The 18,114-nt window shown below is 42.6% G+C and overlaps 1 long non-coding RNA gene across 1 annotated transcript in view; it reads right to left on the bottom strand.

Moving 5' to 3' along the window:
* Positions 1-190: 190 nt before the first annotated feature.
* Positions 191-18,114, bottom strand: part of LOC137379116 (uncharacterized) — a 43,668-nt gene continuing 25,744 nt past the window's right edge. Inside the window, exons 2-3 of the long non-coding RNA XR_010976739.1 lie at positions 11,242-11,383; positions 191-2,106 (exon numbers count right to left, since the gene is read on the bottom strand). This is a non-coding gene — a long non-coding RNA (uncharacterized lncRNA). The remainder of the gene's footprint in view (positions 2,107-11,241; positions 11,384-18,114) is intronic.

Here is an 18,114-nt window from a genome sequence, read left to right as displayed (position 1 = left end):
CTGTAAAATGCAGCTCCTGGTCCCACAGACGGCCGAGGTGGGGTCACCCCAACTTTTGGGCCAGTCATCGAGACTCCGGCCATGAGAACAAAATTCCAGCCATTGTTTCTTCGACAAATATATCTAACCTCACCAATTAATCTTAATTTCTTATGCTAAATGAATGAAAAGAAAATCTTCATGGCTGCATTCCCTATGGACCCTTGCAATGAGCCTGACAACAAACACACCGATTCACAATGCCACAGAACATTAATATTGTGTAATGCCACTTCTCCATGTTATTTTGCAGCAGAAAGTCCAGCAGAATTGAAAGATAATGGGAATATTGGCTGCGTTCCTGATTGGCTATCCCAGAGTGAAGAACCTGAGGCCAAGCAAACTAATGGAGTAGAACAAAACATTCGGGAGCTGGTACAACAATTGAAAATGCAAAAATAAACACTGTGCAAAAGAGCAACACTAGCTGTGGGACTATTATCACAAGTACAACTTACAGTCCCACGACAACCAAAACCAATTGTTTGAATATTTTGCCATAGTGACAGCTGAAATTAATTTGGGTTTTGACAGAACCTTAGCACATCCAGCAAGAGAGTTGGTAACTGATAGTAAAAGCATAGTCAACTCGTCAATTAATTGACAATACAAATTCAGTCCATAACCTTCACAATTATTTTTAATTTATCCTCAGGACGTGGGCTACACTGGCAAAGTTAGCCTTAGTTATGCATCTCTAGTATAAAAACAGAAAATACTGGAACTATTCAGCAAGTCTGGCAGCATCTGTGGAGAGAGAAACAGAGTTAACAAGCTGAATTTCCCCTGTGCTGCGGAGGCAGGTTAGGAGGCAGGAATAGGAGCAAAGTTAGAAAACAGCATGTAAGTCAAGTACTCGACATGTTTCAGCCTCTAAGTGATCTTGCTGGAGGCAGAGTCAATGTGGAAGAGATTACCCACTTTGGATGTGTAGTGAGAGAGGTCCTCGCACCACCTGCTGAGTCCTTGCCAAAAGGAGGAGTTGAAATATACAGTTTCATTCATGGAGCTGAGTTAAAAATAGCATGATAAAGGGAGGCAATGGTAGGAGAATTGCGAATGAGTCAGCATTCCTGCTCTTTCTGGCTCCACAAAAATCTCAAGCAAAACCTTCACTTGCCTTTCTCCGAGCGCTCTGCTGCAGTCGTTGCAGGGGTCACTGGTTTAGGCTGCTCAATGTCTTCTATCAATGGGCAGAGCAGTGCAGTGCACACTTCATACTTCAAAACTGTGTATAGATGTCATAGGTTCCCACATTAGAATATTACAAGCAGGTTCCTGCTTGAAATGGAGAGTTGCCTGCGTGTGAAGGCGGCAACAAAATCCCCAGTGGGTGGAGTGGGAGCAGGAATGAGTCTCCCCACGATTTTCGGGGTGCTACTGACCCCCAAAATTGGAGTCTCGAGTTCATGTGTCATACGACAATGCTGCCAGTTATTACATTTTGAAGAGGAGAGAAGGTTAAGAGGAGATTTGATAGAGGTGTTCAAAATAATAATGAAGGGTTTTGATCGAGTAAATAAGGAGAAACTGTTTTCAATGGCAGAAGGGTCAGTAACCAGAGGACACAGGTTTAACATTATTGACAAAGGGACCAGAGGAGACATGAGGAAACATTTTTTTTAAATGCACGATGTTATGATTTGGAACGCGCTGCCTGAAAGGGCGGCGGAAGCAAATTCAATAGTAACTTTCAAAATGGAATTGGATAAATACTTGGAGGGAAAAATGTGCAGTGTTACGGGGAAGGAGCAGGGCAGTGGGACTAATTGGATAATTCTTTCAAAGAGCTGGCACAGGCACGATGGACTGAATGGACCACTTGAGTTCATAATCAGATGGAATGGCTGAATACTTGAATAGTACTTTGATCAGAATGGTATCAGTACAATAAATTGAAAATAGAGTCCACATCTACTACAAATGATTGATCAAGCTCACAGTCATGGATCAAAATACAATCGCTTCCTTTAAATTGTATAGAGGAGAGGTAAGAACATCAATTTGCATGGCATTGGACATCCTTCTGATTCCCCACTCCTGCTTGCATCAATTTATGTGAAATATCTGAAAAACACAGTACAGAAAACATGTCCTGGTGAATGAAAATGTAATAGCTCACCCAAATACTACTGGAAACTATTGACAGGAATGTTGATATTTGTCATTTTCCTCTTCCAAAATCATTCTACATTTATATTTTGTCACTCGAGTGTAAAGAGATGCCATTAAGATTTTTTTCCCAAGTCTTGCATAAGCACATAAAAATGTAGAAAGTATTTCAGAGGAAGTATTGAAATCCATTATTGATAGGAAAACTCTTGTTCAGTATCATAACTTCAATGCTCAATCCCAGTTTCAGTCAATTGAGGTTGATAAAAGAACATGAAAAAGCATGGGATGAGAGGTGTCCATTCTGCCTGCCAAGTCCAGCCCTTTCATGGACATAGTGTAGATTGCACAATCAGATACTCCAACTGATTTATTCAATCTCCCAAGAGAAAATGCTATATAATGTTCCTCCAGCAAATCAATTGGGCCTCCTGAATCCTCTCAATCAATATTTCTCTGCTATCCAATCTGAGCTGATTGCTTTCCACACATGCGATTACTTTGACTTGGGTAGCTTGCTGGAAATGAAGAATAAAAGCAATATTTCTGAACTGTATCCATCAGATTGCTACTTCCCTCTTTTGCTGTCACCCCTTGCTCTTCCTTAACTGTGCACAGTGCCAACTGCGAATGAGAGTGAAGAGGAACAAGGTGTAAGAACAGGATGATAGTATAGCTGAGTATAACTCGTACCATTTACTAGGAAGGTTGTATACCACCAAGTATTGCCAACCACTAAACATTGACAATCTTGTGTTTTCCCATCCAATGGTTTTTGCAAACCAATTTTATTGGTCCATTACAAATCCATTGGCAATATTGGCAGCAATTATTATCCCCACATGCAGCCACTTATCTTAAAGCAGTTGCAACTCTTCAACGCTGGCCTGCATCTTTTTACAGATGGGACTCAACTTCTATGCCACTGGTAACTTTAAGGTAGCTAACAAGCGACCCTATTGGAATGAATGGTCAAGTTGTACATTGTTAAATTAGGGATATCAATGAAGCTTTGTTCAAGAATGCACTAGGTTCATCAATTTTACCAGCAGCAACTGGAAAATGGAAGAAAAGCAGGTTGAACCCTCCTACTTGGCTGACTTCACTATAGCAGAGGGTATTATTAACTGCACACATATCAGCAATCATACATCAGGCAAGACCATACCTCAAATGGAAAAGCTTTACTTTTTCAGTGTTCTGTATTATGCAACCTTAATCTCAACACTGGGGATAATGTCCCTGCTCTTTTTTGGGATCTTTTACAACCATCTGAACAGGCAAGCAGGGTCTCAATCTGAAAGACAACACCTCTGGCAGTGTAGCACTCCCTCAGTAGTGCAATGGAGTGCTAGCCTGGATTTTTGTGCTCAAGTCTCTGGAGCGGGACTCAAACCCACAACCTTCTGATACAGAGACAGGAGAGCTACCCACTGAGCCTCCTGCCTGCAGGCAGAGTAGCACCTCCCATTTAAGAGGTATTGACTGCCTTTAAGTGATGTCAGAGTCACCCGATTTTCACTCCAATCCCCCAGCCCCGCAAAACAGGTGTGCAGCCAATGAATAGTGCGAGTTTCAATTTTAAAGAGGTCGCAGCATTAATTAATTGTGCTGCTTGGGACCTCATTTTCAAGCACAATCAAATTTCCAGGACCAACAATCAAAACATCTGTTTGAGTTCCTTCCCTTATCAATTAAAGTCATGGGCTTCCATCCAATTACAGACACCCCCCTCCCCTACTTCCCTTCACTTCAGCCTTCCACCCTATCACAAACCTTTCCTTTTGTTGCCTCTTCTTCTTTTCCTGCCTCTGTACTTGCTTCAAAAAATTAAATCTCTAACTTCATCCATTTCTGATAAAAAGTTTGTTGACCTGAAACATTAATTGTTTTTCTCTCTCCTCACAGAAGCTGCCCAAGCTGCTGAAAGTCTCCAGCATTTTCTATATTAATTTTGGATTTCCAGTGTTCACAGTATTTCACTCTTTGTACAATGAGTCACATGTTCTATCATTTTACCTGAATGCAGCAGGAAATTTACTGTGTTTATTTTTGACTTGAACCATTTGCAAGAGCACAAAATAGATTTAATCCTTCTGGAAGCTACTTTCAGTGGTTCCATTATCCTGAGAGGTTTATAAAATGAGTAAGTTATGAGGAGGACTTTATCAAGAAAGGTCAAGATGACTTTGCCGAAGCAGGAAAACAGAATCTGATGAAGGAGAATTTTAAAAACAACCAGCCAACCGAAGTAGATTTTGGTCTGTTTGGAGCTGAACCTGACACTACACCTGGGCCCTAAGGTTTGGGAATCGATGGACGTTTGTCCTCAGGCCTCGCCAGCGTAGTTGGCAGGAGTTACCAGTGCTGGTTGGGCCTCCACAATCAGCTCACCCAAGTGAAGCAACTTGGATAGTGCTTGTGCATAGTTCACTGTCTTCCATATTATCAAAAGAATATAGAAGCACTGGAGAAAGTGCAAAACAAGATTGACAAGCTTAATACCAGAACTGAGCGGATACACTTAACCGAAAAGGCTAAACAGGTTGAAGCTGTTTTCTCTAGAGAAAGAGAGAAGGCTGAGGGGTGGCCTGACAGAAGTCTTTACGATTATGAAAGTGTGCAATAGAATAGGCGTAGAGATGTTTTTTCCATGAGTGCAGGCGGAGTCCAAAACTGGAGATCATAAGTATAAGATGGTCACCAATAAATGCAATAGCAAATTCAGCAGAACCTTCTTTGTCCAGAGATTGGTGAGGAAGTGGAACTCACTGCCACAGGGAATAGTTGAGGTGACTAGCACAGATGCATTTAAGAGAAAGCCAGATAAACAAGTGAGGGAGAAAGGAATAGAAGGATATTAAATAAAGAGGGGTGGCAGGAGGCTTGTGGGAAGCATAAACACCAGAATGGACCTGTTGGGCCAAATGACTATTTCTGTGCTGTAATGTAATGTCAGACCTTGGGTAAGTCCTGAAGGGGGAGGGGGGTTAGTTGGTGTGGGGTCTGTGAGAAGAAGAAGGGGTGGGAAGAGGGGGTTCCAATCGGCTTAGGCTATTCCTTGCACCAGAGGATGTGGTTTGTAACTTACCTGGAGTTGTTGGCCATGGAGTCACTGAAAATTCCTGAGCAGATCAGGCCCAGGAATGAGTCCTTCAACAGACGTTTGGTCCTTAATTTACATATTTAAAGGACCAAACACCCAGGAGAGCCAAAAAAGTGCCCTCACAAAGTTAGCAGTGGGACCACCGCCCAAGCATATTGGACTGAAGTCGATCCAGTCACTAACTTGGTCAGCTTTGCACCCATTGTATGCCCAAGCACATCCAACATTGTCCTACCCCAATGTGTCTGTTTATCATATGCTCATCACCAACTGTTAGTCAGTCACAAAACCTCAAAATAATATGATATAAAAATGAGTTTTAGCATTGAAAGCCAAAGTGTGGCTGAATGTGAGTTCTTGGTCATGTCGTGCTAGGCCCCCACCTGCCAAGAATGAGGCACATCAGTTTTGTCATGAACATTGATTTTTAACTGTTGTTGGAGCGAGGAAATGACTTGTTAAACAGATCAGCCGTGGCTGAAAAATAACTTTTACATACTAACAGACATCGAAGGTGAGGAAGCGCATTCCAAGGCCTGCTAAGGAGGATACAATCCACAAGGGCCAGGACTGGTTAGACCAGCTGGTCACATGACTACCTGGCTGTTCCAGGGTTTTGTTTTAAACTGGCCACAGAGAGTTTTTGAAGGCAGAGTGTCTGTTTGCTCCTGGACTGAGAAGATCTCTCTCCTGTCTGCTCCCATCTCTTTCTCACAAGCCTCTGAATCCACTGAAGACACATGAACCCCAAGAGAGAAAAGTCTCCTACAGTGAACAAGGTTTAAGAGGAATACTGGGCCCCAGTGAAAAGTAAGATCTACCTACCATCAAGGACTCTACAGTGAACGTGAAGAACCGTAACAACAACTCTTCAGATATTGCCTTGAACTTTTCCATTTTATTTTTCTTCTGCTCTTTTCTGTCTCTATTTGCATGCATGTATTGCGTATGCTTGCTAGCATAGGTGCGTCGTGTATCCGTTGGTGTCAACCAAATTAGAGTTTAAGTTTTAGTTTAATAAATTTCAACTTTTCTTCTTTAAACCTAAGAAAGCCTGTTTGCGCTGGCTTTTTTGCCTTATAATTGGAAAGTGGTGAACAAGGATTCACCAAGGGAAAGCTAAAACATGGTGTGTTTAAAATTAAACCCTGTTACTATAAGACCAGGTGAAGGCTGGAAGAGATCCCTAGACCTTTTTCTCACCTGGTCACAACAGAAATTTGGGTGCTAGCATCTGGAATTTTACCCACAGGCAAATGAGAAAAATTGGAAGTGGGAAGCCAAATTGTTCCCAATCAAAAAGAGCAAGATTTCAATACAGGTTTTCTTGTGGTTGTGTGTGATTGAATACTAACATGTCCGCAACTGAAGCTAGTGGCTCCCCAAGCCAGGATGAAGTCACTTGGGATAAGTTAAAAGCACTGTCCATGGAGGAGTTGAGGAAAATGGCTGAGCAGTGTGGGATCACCGTACGTGGTTTGGCTGGGAAGTCTGAACTCCTCAGACTAGTGGCCAACCATTTTCCCCTTGAATTTGAAGAAGCAGAAGCAGTGTTAGAAGCAGACTCTGACAGGGTATTGTTAGCAAAGATGCATTTGGAACAAAGGAAACTTGAATTAGAAGACAGGGAAAGAGAAAGAGAAAGAGAGAGGCAGAAGAGGGAGAAAGAGAGAGCCTTCCAGAAGGAACATGAAGAAAATGAAAGGCAAGAGAGGGAGACAGAAAGAATATTCCGGAAGAAATGTGAAGAAAGAGAGCTGAAGCGGCTTGACTTAACTAGGGGATGACAGAGTAACCCTAGTGAAATCTTGGCCAATATGGAGGAGCATAATTCAGGGCTGGGTACAAAATTGTTAAAACTATCTCAGCTAATTCCAAAATTCAATGAGGAGGATGTAGAAACATTTTTTGTGTCCTTTGAGAAACTCGCAAGGCAGCTAACTTGGCCAGCTGAGATCTGGCCTCTTTTACTACAAAGCAAGCTAACTGGAAAAGCCCATGAGGTTTATTCTGTGTTGTCAGATGAAAGTTCATCGAATTATGAACTAACCATAAATACTACCCTCGGGACATATGAATTAGTACCTATCGCCAAAAGTTTAGAGCCCTCAAGAAGCAATCTAATCAAACTTATCTGGAGTTTGAAAGAAGTAAGCAGCTGGTTTTTGAGCAGTGGCTGAGGGCTGTTAAAGTAAAGCTCAGATATGAGAATCTTAGCAAAGTAATTCTGTTAGAGGAATTTAAAAACTCTCTCCCACTCGCCATAAAGACACATGTAGAGGAGAAGCCGGTTCAGAGAGCCCGGCAAGCGGCAGTTCTGGCTGATGAGTCTGCTTTAATTTATAAGTCGGTTTTCCAGGTGAGAACCTTTCCTAATCATCCCCACAAATCCAAAAAGGACAAAGGGTGGGAAGGTGATAGGATCCCAAGCAGTCCTGGGAAAGAAAGGAAAGCAGGAAAAAGGAAGGTGCTGTGAGCAAGAGTGAGACCCGGAGACCTGTGTGCTTCCATTGTAATAAAGCAGGACATTTAAAAGCTGACTGATGGAAACTAAAGGGAAAGCTGGTAGGGTTAATCAGGGCACACCCACTCAGTGACGACGAGGCCCTGATGGACAGCAGAACAAGATGTGACTTGTGCTGCAGTAAGAGTGAGACCCAGGAAGCTTACTACTGCAAGTGCAGGAAAATTTAATAGGAATCCTGAAGGTTATCAGAGTTTTGTATCTGAAGGGAAAGTAACCCCATACCCCTCGAGTGGGGCAAGCAAGTCCTTAGTTATTCTCAGGGATACAGGGGCCATTAGATCCCTTTTACTGGGAAAAGGCCTGACCTTTCTCCCAGATAGTGCAGTGAATTTCAGAATGGTAGTGAATGGTATAGGAGGGCAGTGTACTTGTACACCGCATGCATCTAGAGTGCAACCTAGTTTCGGGACCAGTGACTGTAGGGATTGTCCCTAGTTTACCTGTGAATGGGTTTGACCTGCTCATAAGTAATGATCTGGTGGAAGTGAGGTGGTAGCCCCCCCCCCCAGTAGTGAAATACCGCTGGAGGTCAGAGAGACAGGGCAGTGGTGGGAGACGGACCCCTGAAGTTTCCCTGAATGTGTAGTGGATCAGATTATGATCAAACCAGATCCCCCAGAGGAGACCGCATTGGCACAGCAGGCAATGACCATGAGGTCTGTCTGTCCAAGGCTTTCTTTGGAACGTTAGGAGACCCAGGGAATGAATTAAAATGGATTTTCCCTAGGTGAGGCTCAGCGAGCCGATCCCCAGTATTGTGAGAGTTAGCACAGGCTGCCCAGTCTGAAAGTGAAGCAGAGGGAGTCCCTGATTGCTACTATTTAAAGAATGAGGTAATGATGGGGAAATGGAGTTCTCCTCACAGACCTGAGGGCAAGGAGTGGACAGTAGTTCACCAGTTAGTGGTGTCGCAGAGGTACCGGAGAGAAATATTAAGAAGGGCCCACAAGACTACAGTGGCTGTACATGCTGGTATATGAAAGACCAAAGCCCGCATAAGACAACAGTTTGATTGGCCATAACTCCACAAAGATGTGGTGGAGTACTGCAGGAGTTGCCACATGTGCCAGGTTGAGGGGAAACTCCAATCTACGGTGAAACCTGCACCCCTAAGTCCTGTACTGGTTTTAGGAGGACCCTCCAGCAGTGGGGTGGTGAACTGTAAGGGACCCCTGCCGAGAACAAAAAAGGACAGGTAGGCACAAGGCTGGCAAAAGGTTAGACAGGGAAGGGGAAAAAGTGACCAAGAGGGCAGGTTAAAGGAAGTCTGGGAGCAAGCCCAGTTGAAAACCCCTACTGTCCGGTCAGCCAAACCCGGAAAATGTGAAAATTTAGACCCCACATCCTCCTACGTAAATGCAGACACAGGAAGCACCCCTCCAGAGATGCTAACAACATTTACAGGAACCTGCAGAGACAAAGAAAGACCTCTAGAGGGCAGAGAAACCGTGAGGGTGATGCCTCACCTAGTCAAAGTGCCACAGGGAGTGCAGTAGATTCTGCACAAATACCTGCAGGCAGGAGTGTCCTCTGGGACAAAAGGGAGATTAGCAAAGTATCCTCCCCCACAGTCAGAACCAATGAAAACCACCCATCCCCCAAAGTCTTGCATGACTCAGCAAAGCACTGAAGGAGAGTTCAGGAGAGACCCATCCACTACTGACTCTCCTGGGAACAAAAATTACCTCAACAGGAACAAAGACCCTAGGCAGCCATGGAAAAGGGCAAGTGGAAGAGAAACTTCCCCAAGAAAGAATCACATATTTATTGGGATGCCAAACAAGGGGCGATTTTAATAAGTTTTAGGATTTGTGAATGAATGAGAGAAATGCATGGGTTTTTTCTGTATCTTATAATTCCTCTCGACCCTTTTAATGAAATGCGCTTTTCTCAAAATGCTTTTCATTCCCCTGGGTGTAGAGGTGTCATGCTAAGCCCCCACCTGCCAAGAATGAGGCACATTAATTTTATCATGAACATTGATTTTTAACTGTTGGTGGAGTGAGGAAATGACATGTTAAACAGATCAGCCGTGGATGGAAAAAAGCATTTACTTACTGACAGACATCGAAGCTGAGGAAGCGCATTCCCCCAGGGCCTGCTAAAGAGGATACAATCCACAAGGGCCAAGACTGGTTAGACCAGCTGGTCACATGACTACCTGGCTGTTCCAGGGTTTTGTTTTGAACTGGCCACAGAGAGTTTTTGAAGGCAGAGTGTCTGTTTGCTCCTGGACTGAGAAGATCTCTCTCCTGTCTGCTCCCATCTCTTTCTCACAAGCCTCTGAAACCATTGAAGACACATGAACCCCAAGAGAGAAAAGTCTCCTACAGTAAACAAGGTTTAAGAAGAATACTGGGCGCCAACGAAAAGCAAGATCTACCTCCAATCAAGGATTCTACAGTGAGCTTGAAGACACATAACAAAACTCTTCGGATATTGCCTTGAACTTTTCAACTTTATTTTTCTTCTGCTCTTTTCTGTCTCTATTTGCATGAGTACATCACGTAAGCATGCTAATGTGGGCACATTGTGTATCCATAGGCCTCAACCAAATTAGAGTTTACGTTTAATAAATTTCAACTTTTCTTGTTTAAACCTAAGAAAGCCTGTTTGTGCTGGTTTCTTTGCCTTATAACTGGAAAGCAGAGAACAAGGATTCACCAAGGGAGAGCTTAAACATGTTGTGTTTAAAATTAAACCCTGTTGCAGTAAGACCAGGTGAAGGCTGGAAGGGAACCCCAGCCATCTTTTTCAACTGGTCGTAACAGTCACGACTCATTGAATGCTGAGGTGCTGGTCTCATCTGTGTTATCAAAAGGGAGAAAAAAGAATGAATGATGTACATCATCACAGAATGTGAGTCATTTCAGACTGATGCCTACTATCTCCACAAGACAGAGAACAGCATTGACAGAGCTTGGGAGGGGTCAGCCTGGAATTTTATGACCCGCTATAAGATTCTTAAAGGGGGTCTTAGTTCCCTCTAAGGTCCTGACCCCGTACTGAGTATCAATTGCATAAAAGAGACTTTTTTTAGTTAGTTAGTTAGAGATACAGCACTGAAACAGGCCCTTCGGCCCACCGAGTCTGTGCCGACCATCAACCACCCATTTATACTAATCCTACACTAATTCCATATTCCTACCACATCCCCACCTGTCCCTATATTTCCCTACCACCTACCTATACTAGGGGCAATTTATAATGGCCAATTTACCTATCAACCTGCAAGTCTTTTGGCATGTGGGAGGAAACCGGAGCACCCGGAGGAAACCCACGCAGACACAGGGAGAACTTGCAAACTCCAAACAGGCAGTACCCGGAATTGAACCCGGGTCGCTGGAGCTGTGAGGCTGCGGTGCTAACCACTGCGCCACTGTGCCGCACTTTGGATACAATTTCCACTTTATGCAGTACACCTTTATTAACTCACCAAGCAATAATATATACTTACAACACCAGTTGCTTAGTAGACCGGGTCCAGGACTCATTCCCGGGTGGTCCGAAATGCTGAACGACTTCTCCTGCATGACTTCCTGGCTGCAGCAACAATGTCCTTGTGAGCTGTGGCATTATACCCCTTTCTGATCCTGGCCCTTTGACATATAAGGTAATGTTTTGAATTAGGTCATCCAATCAGCTTTCAGTGCCTTATCAATCCCACCCTGGATATGCAAGACCACCTGCATGTAGTCATATCCTGCTCTCAGCCGGATGAGTTGTTAAGTGCATATCACCCATGGATGTGATATCTGCAAATTGATAAGGCAAGAAGGAAACCATTCATACATATTTCAAAAGGCCATTGTCCCTGAGTGTGGTTATAGACAGGTCTATCTGATCTTTTAACAGCCCAGGCTACCACATCAGTGGCCTGTCCTGACTTGTCTGACTGTCTGTGTGTGTATGTGGGGGTCCTTGTTCAGTTACATTGTCTTTTATTTTTAAAAAGTCCAATATGAACCCCAGCGATGATGTCTTCGGTCAGAATCCTCCTCCCTTCGTCCCAATGTCCTTCACCTCTACATCTTCACCACCCCGGTGAGCTGCACACGCTGGTCCACACCACAACTGTTTCCATTTTACTTACAAACAGTAATGCAGGAGATATTAACAAATTCCTTAGAGCATAATAAAAATAGAGACATCCAAATTCCTTACAACGCCTACGCTCTGATTTCTGCCCTGCTATCATAATACTTAGGTAGTCGTATTCAGATGATAAATTAATGACAGGAATATCACAGTCCAATGAATTTCCCCCATCATTAACTCCATAGCGACAATGCACATCAGGAATGTTATTGGTGTCCAGTGTAACTAATAACAAGTTGCATTTATATAGACAGAAAGACTTGCACTTATATAGCACCCTTCATGATCACTGGACATCGCAAAGCACTTTACAGCCAATGAAGAACTTTTGAAATGTAGTCACTGTTGTAATGTAGAAAATGTGGCAGCCAATTTGGTCACAGCAAGCTCCCCCATACAGCAATATGATTATAACGAAATAATCTGTTCTTGTGATGTTGATTGAGGGATAAATATTGGCCAGGACACTGGGGATAATACCCTGCTCTTGTTCAAATTAGTGCCTTGGGATCTTTTACATCCACCTGAGGGGGCAGATGGCAGCTCGGTTTAACCTCACAGCCAAAAGTCAGCAGCTTCAACAATGCAGCACTCCCTCACTACTGCACTGAGTGTCAGCATTGAATGTTTTGTGCTCAAGTCTTAGAGTGGAACTTGAAGCCACAACCTTCTGACTCAGAGGAAATTAACAAAATGTTAACATTCAGTCGGGAAATATTCCGATCAGTCTGCCCTGTTTCTTCTGGAAGGTGGAATGAATCATGACCAATTTATTTCATTTACATTAAAATGTCGCCTTCCTTTAACTAATCCTCTGCTGAATATCGATACCAGCATCCGGAACCTTGTGAGTCAGAGGCAAGAGTACGGCCAACTGAGCCATGGCTGAACAAAGAGAAAAGCAAGAGTGTAAAACCAAAACCAACAAAGGAACAGGGAACAAAATGGGCCAGAGGTTATGATCTAAAATTATTCAACTCAATATTGAGTCCAAAAGACTGTGAAGTGCCAAATCGAGAGATGAGGTGTTATTCCTCAAACTTATGTTAAGCTTCATTGCAACACTGCAGGAGGCTGAGGTCAGAGAGGGAGTGAGGTGGAGAATTAAAATGACAAGTGAGTAGAAGCTCCGGGTCATGCTTGCATAGAGTTGGGGAACATCACATATTTATTTTAAAAATACACTACAGATATTTTTTAAGGCCACATCTAATGATGTTTTCAATTCCACGTAGCAAACCTTAATGGGAGGTGAAATTACTCTGTGCATTAGAGTGCAAGCATGCACTAAGTACATTAATGTGCAGTAATTTGGGTATATTAGCATTCAGCAGAGCATTAGTGCTTCTTTGTCCAGGCTCCCAAAAATTACTCCTGATAGTTCCATTTCCATTTATACCCTGCTTTGATGGGTTTTTTTCTAGCTTGTATAATTTTGAAAGAAGCATCTCTGTGCTATTGGCTTCTTAACAGCTGTTACATAATGTACATATTTGCCTTGCAACCCAGATAATAACCTAACAACACTCACTATTAAAGGTCCAGATTGGATCTTTAAAGATTGTCTCTGCTATTTCATCGCACATTGTAGCATGGATCCTCACAAGACAATTCACTTTGTCGGAACTGTCAGAGAAGAGGGACGATGAGTAGCATGTATTTACTTAAGAACAATTTAGGGCTAAATTTTTAAAGGAGTAAAAAGTTCAAACAATGTCTGCTATTCTAAGTAAGAAATCGCAATGGGAGCTAAAAGGGCAAATACATTTTTTGTGACTGCATAATAATTTGACAGTATTCAGATGTTCCTACAATGTCTCCAAGGGGCTGGGGAAGTTCATCCCTTGGTTTGATCAAAAATAATTCCAATGTTTAGACCACATTGAGGGCACTCTGGAATATTCCTTAGAAAGGATTGGCAGGACAATGTGGATAAATCACATGCTGTCCAGTACAGGTGCTGAAAGAGGCATATCTGTGTTTTAGGAAGATGGTGTCAACAAATCACTGCATAACAGAAGGAAACAGAGATGACATTGAAGGTTGTAGATTGTGGCACTCTCCAACATAAAAGGAGTAGATGCTTGCTCAATTGATAATCTGAGATTGATAGATTTTTGCTGGGCACGGATATAAGGGGATATGAAGCCAAGACGAGTGGGTGGAGTTAAGATGCAAATCAGCCATGATCCCATTGAATGGTGGAACAGACTCGAGGGGCTGAATGGCCTCCCTATGAGTCAGCAGTGACTGTAAGAGGCAATAAGGCTTTATTAGCCTATGCATGAGCAGGTTTTTCCTCCACCCTTAAGGAATGGCATGATACTTCAAATGATTTTTTTTAAGTATGAACAATTATTCTTCAGTAGTACTGTTTGTGTGAAAACAACTTTTTTCTGAACTAAGCAATGATTGGAAAGCTTAAACTGATGTGTTGGGGCTTTATGCTTTTGGTATTATTTTCGATAACGTATTTAGCTATCTTTCCTGTTCGCAAACCCGCGACCTCTACCAACTAGAAGGACAAGGACAGTGGACACATGGGAACACCACCACCTGCAAGTTCCCCTCCAAATCAAACACCATCCTGACTTGGAAATATATCGCCGTTCCTTCACTGTCGCTGGGTCAAAAACCTGGAACTCCTTTCCTAACAGCACTGTGGGTGTACCTACCTCACGTGGACTGAGAATGAATGAATTAAAAAAAAAACTAGGCATAGATGGTGAGTGAGCTGATCAGCATTATTACGTTCTGGGTTTGTATAATTAGAATCTGACACCTTCTCTGAAAGTGTTTTTCAGAAGGTGTGAGGGAATAGCTGCCATGTGCCATGTAACATCTGCATCGTAACAACCTGCGCTTTCGATAATAGGTGGCACATTTTGCAGCACAACACAGTTGCCATGGGAACTCTACTACTCTTATATGATGTATGACTGGAAAGAATAGGTTTAGGGGGCTTCTTTGGTTTGGCCACCTACTTCAATGTGCAGAAGATCTAAATATGGCTGCATATGTGCCAGGATTAACCCATCCTGTCTAGCTTTAGAGACTCACTTGCCTTTGGTGGCAGCTCTTGTTACTTGTTCAAATTCCACTGGTGCCGAATTGAGAGCTACCTGCCTGTTCCATCTGCATCTCACCAAACCCGCGATCCACTTTAGGGCAAGCATCATCCTCAGGTCCCTGTGAAAACGTAATTTCTCCCCCATTGTCTCTAGTTACCTGTGTTAGTTTTGTCAGCCTTTCTGAATATGAACACAACATTATCCTGCTCCAATCTACTGGTAATTCTCTAGTAACCATTGATTTTGTGATTGTCAGCGCGTCACAAATCTCATTCATCTTTCTCAGCCCTCTGAGACAAATACTATTTCAATCTGGCAATTTATTTGTTTTATACCCTTGTCTAGGACTTACATCTAAGTCATACTGAAGTCCTGAATTTTGACATGGTACAAAACATTTTGGGAAGCATGTTGTTTGTGTCATCCCTTGTGAATATTATTTAAAAAGCAGAAGCAAGGACATCTAGGTAAAAGATAAAAAGTCTTGCATTAATACAGTGCCTTTCATGGTTTCAGAACTTTACAGCTAATTAGGTACTTTCTGAAGTGCAGTCACTGTTGTAAATCTAGGAAATGCAGCAGCCAATATGCGCACAGCAAGTTCCCACAAACAGCAATGAGATTATGACCAGATAATCTGGTGCTTTTTTTAAAAATTGATTTTGGTTGAGGGATAGATATTGGCAAATATATCTGATTTTCTTCAAATAGTACCATTTTCACTTTTCACTGTCTGCACATGATTTAAATCTAATCTTTAGTTCCTCCTTTATATTTTCTGGTTTAGACTCTGCGTGGCTCAGTGAGGATTTTTCAGTTTGATTGGTTGAAGAGCCTTGCTGTACCTTGCCCTGCTTACACACCACAGATCCCCTATATAAGATCAGACACTGGATTTTAGCAAGTCCACACTGAGAGCAAACTTTGTGGGAAGCTGGCATCAAGGTCAATGGAGAGCTTCGTTCCTTTGCCACGGACAACAAAGTCCAGGCCAAAAATTGATTTTCATATTTTTTTGTGAAACAAAGATTTACCTAATGCAACCTCCAAGCTAAATCTCGTGGCTTGGAATTACTATTTGTTTTCCCATTTGCACCCCTCGCAGAAACTCCACAGCTAGGGGTTTAAAATGATTTAAATATTGCAGAATGCAACAAATGCACTGAAAACAGGCCGCTGAGGTGTACAAATGAGATGGCAAATAATTCAACAAAGTAAATATTAATAAACATTTCATCTAGTTTAATCTCTGGATAATCTTTGAGTGAGCATTTTCATATAATTGACTGCACTCCGATGAACTGCCAGCAACTTTAATGGGATACAAATGAAGCAATGTATTCAAATGGGATGTGACAACTTGTTTCTAAATTACTTGCTATACTTCTGCTAATTCTATGAAAGTAATTGTATTTATCCTCTGTCAGAAGCACAATTTTGTCAAATAAAAAATCTCTTTCAAAACCCAGACAATGCAGTTGGTTCATTTTAAGTTGTGGTGAGTAACTCGCCTCTTGTCTCCCCAAAGCCTGTCCACCATCTACAAGGCACAAGTCAGGAGTGTGATGGAATACTCTCCACTTGCCTGGATGGGTGCAGCTCCAACAACACTCAAGAAGCTCGACACCATCCAGGACAAAGCAGCCCGCTTGATTGGCACCCCATCCACAAACATTTCACTCCCTCCACCACCGACGCACAGTAGCAACAGTGTGTACCATCTACAAGATGCACTGCAGCAACGCACCAAGGCTCCTTAGACAGCACCTTCCAAACCCGTGACCGCTACCAACTAGAAGGACAAGGGCAGCAAATACATGGGAACACCACCACCTGCAAGTTCCCCTCCAAGTCACACACCATTCTGACTTGGAACTATATCGCCGTTCCTTCACTGTCGCTGCGTCAAAATCCTGGAACTCCCTTCCTAACGGCACTGTGGGTGTCCCTACCCCACATGGACTGCAGTGGTTCAAGAAGGCAGCTCACCACCACCTTCTCAAGGGCAATTAGGGATGGGCAATAAATGCTGGCCTGGCCAGTGACGCCCACATCCCATGAATGAATAAAAAAAAAGTTCCACTTTAAGCCCTCAGAACCCATGTTTGTTTGAATTGGTTTAGTTTCAAAAATGTACAGTTGGTCAAAAAACTTTCAGATGTCATCTACCTCTATGCACAGGTGTATACTGCCCTCACTGTACAAGTACAATCATATCACCAGTTGCCTTCTCTTCACAAACAAGCATATGTTCACTGCCCTGCATTGGCTCCCAGTCCGACAACATCTCAATTTTAAAATTCGCATCTTAATTTTCAAATCCCTCCAGCCCTCCAACCTGCTACGTTTTCTGCACTCCTCCAATTCTGGCCTCTTGTGCAACCTCAGTTTCTTTTGCCCTCTCATTGGCAGCCATGCTTTCAGCTGCCTGAGCCTGAACTTGGGAATTCTCTCCCTAAATTTCTCCACCTCTCTACCTCTCTCCAGCTTTAAGAGACTCCTTAAAATATACCTCTTTGACCAAACTTTTAATCCTTTGCCCTAATATCTCCTTCTATGGCTCTATGCCATAATTTGTTTAGCAATGATCCTGTGTACTGCGTTGTTGTTGAGAGAGAACTTATGAAATCCATAACTTCATCCTTTTTTAAGTCACACATCAGTATGTAGTTGAATATTAACTAAGGCAATATCAACTAAGGCAATCCAATAATTAGGACGATGAACAGTGAATTCTTACTGAAGGGGCAGCTGGGCTGTCAGAACTCCAACACGGAGTTGGAACTTAGAAGAGTAAATATTCTGAATCCTTGCCCACCACCAGCACACACAATCAATCACAGCCAATATGCCTGTGGTTTTCCTATACATACCGGCAGATGAGATATTTCACCATTGGTTAGGGCTCAGAGAATCTATTTTTCTATTTTTGATAATTGTTTCTGGAGTATATTTTGTTAAATGCTACAGAAAAGTTCACATTGTAGGAAAACTCTTACAGTAATTGCAAAATGAGTTATTTTTCATCAAGATTAACCCTCATAATAGTGTGCAAACAAAACTGCACCATTACACCCACTATTTTAATGTTGATGTTGACCCATATATTTTATACTGGTTGATGTCCCTTAAAATAGCAGATAAAGGAATTTCACACCAAT

Source organism: Heterodontus francisci, chromosome 2 (genome assembly GCF_036365525.1).
Source record: "Heterodontus francisci isolate sHetFra1 chromosome 2, sHetFra1.hap1, whole genome shotgun sequence".
Classification (NCBI taxonomy): Eukaryota; Metazoa; Chordata; class Chondrichthyes; order Heterodontiformes; family Heterodontidae; genus Heterodontus; species Heterodontus francisci.
The sequence above is the reverse complement of the archived record's forward strand: the minus strand, read 5'-3'. Positions and strand labels throughout refer to the sequence as shown.